General features: G+C 42.3%; 1 long non-coding RNA gene across 1 annotated transcript; it reads left to right on the plus strand.

The window, feature by feature from the left end:
- Positions 1–951: 951 nt before the first annotated feature.
- Positions 952–1,389, plus strand: LOC147482032 (uncharacterized). Its single transcript, XR_015206065.1, has 2 exons — positions 952–1,010; positions 1,117–1,389. It is a non-coding gene; the product is annotated as an uncharacterized LOC147482032 (long non-coding RNA).
- The last annotated feature ends 426 nt before the right edge of the window (positions 1,390–1,815 follow it).

A 1,815-nucleotide genomic window follows, 5' to 3' on the forward strand; every position in this document is an offset into this window, starting at 1 on the left:
AGAGCCTAGCGTGTTAAATGGGTTCGATTTTGGTTTTGATTTTGATTTGGTTTTGGATTAAGAGGCTAGCGTGTTAAATGGGTTCAATTTTGGCCAAGTGTTGATTGATTTTGATAGTAATTATTAAAATAGTGAAGTTTATATAAAATGTCCCGTGGCAGATTTGGTATCTTTCCGTCATGGGATCTTTCTCGAAGCTTTCACGTATTATAGAGTAAATAAGGCTCGAGAAGTATCATTAACAAAGAATGCCTTTAACTACGGAAAAGGCAGAAAAGTGGGGCTTGGTGAATCATGTTGTTCAAGACAATGAGTTGTTGAAGAAATCGAGAGAAATTCTTGAAGCAATTATAAGGAACAACCGTGGATTTGGTCTTTGAGGTACAAGTCTATTATAAATGACGGCCTTCAATTGGATTTGGGTCATGCTCTTGCCTTGGAAAAGGTGAGCCTTGATGTGATGACACACACATGAACTAAGGCTGTGTTTGTTTAGTGGCAAATGGGGGTGGCAAATTTTATTTTCCCACTAGATGCACCATTAGCCAGTGTTTGGCTGCATTTAAGGGTAGTGGCAAACACTATTCCCTATTTGCCGGCAAACAAAATTTTCCCACTAGAAGTGAGAAAATAGAATCCACCTCCCCCCCTAAACTCTTTTGCCAGCATGAAAATCACTGAAATTTTCCCACTATGACCAAAACATTTGCCACCATCAATCTATCACACTCATCTCCTCTCTCGCTTGCATCTCGCGGTTCTCGACAAGTAATCTCTCTCATCTCTCACTTCACTCAATTTCTAAATCAAATAACTCAAACTAACAATCTCTTTAATCAATTCAATCTGTTTTGAATCGACCAACGATTTAAAATTTGACATGTTTTGTTGTAAATTTTACATTCTCGCATCTCTCTCTCATTTTCTCACTGTGTTTTTTTCTCTCTTTCTCAGATTTGGTCGTTCTTACTGTAATCTCTCTCTAGCTCTCGCCAACTCGTTGCCATCAGGTATGATTTTGGGTTTGATTTCTTTTTTGGGGTTTTGATTTCGTTCTCACTATAATTGGTATTATTTGGTTTGGTTTGGTTTTGATTTTGATTTTACTGAAAATAGTGTATGTTGAACAAGGCTTGTAGATTTGGTTGAACTATTCGATATTATGACGATGAGTGTGTGTGTGCTGGTGGTGGTGGTAGTGTGATGAGTGTGGTGAGTGTGTGTAGGTGGTGGTGGTGGTAGTGTGTGTGAGTGTGTGTGTGTGACTGTGGTGTTGTGAGTGTGTGCAAGTGTGGTGTGTGTGAGTGTGTGCTGGGTGGTGAGTGTGTGTGTGTGACTGTGATGTTGTGTGTTGGGTGGTGAGTCTTTGGGTGGTGAGTGTGTGTGTGTATGTGTGGTGGTGTTGTGTCTTTGGGTGGTGAGTGTGTGTGTGTGTGAGTGTTGTGTCTTGAGTGTGTGCGAGTGTCTTTGTGTGTGAGTGTGTCGCGTGTGTGGTGAGTGTGTGTGAGTGTGGTGTTATGTGTCGCGAGTGTGTGGTGTGTGTGAGTGTGTCTTTGGGTGGTGAGTGTGTGTGTGTGGGTCATTTGTTGTGTTGTGTGTTGTGTGGTGAGTGTGTGTGTGGTGTGGTGTGTGTGACGTGGTGTTGTGTGTCTTGGTGAGTGTGTCTTTGGGTGTGACCGTGGTGTTATGTGTGCTGAGAGTGGGTTGGGTGGTGAGTGTGTGTGTGTGTGTGTGGTGTTGTGTGTTGTGGTGAGTGTGTCTTGAGTGTGGTGTGTGTGAGTGTGTCTTTGGGTAGTGTGTTGTTGTTCTTTGGGT

This window comes from Coptis chinensis, chromosome 8 (genome assembly GCF_015680905.1).
Source record: "Coptis chinensis isolate HL-2020 chromosome 8, ASM1568090v1, whole genome shotgun sequence".
NCBI lineage: Eukaryota > Viridiplantae > Streptophyta > Magnoliopsida > Ranunculales > Ranunculaceae > Coptis > Coptis chinensis.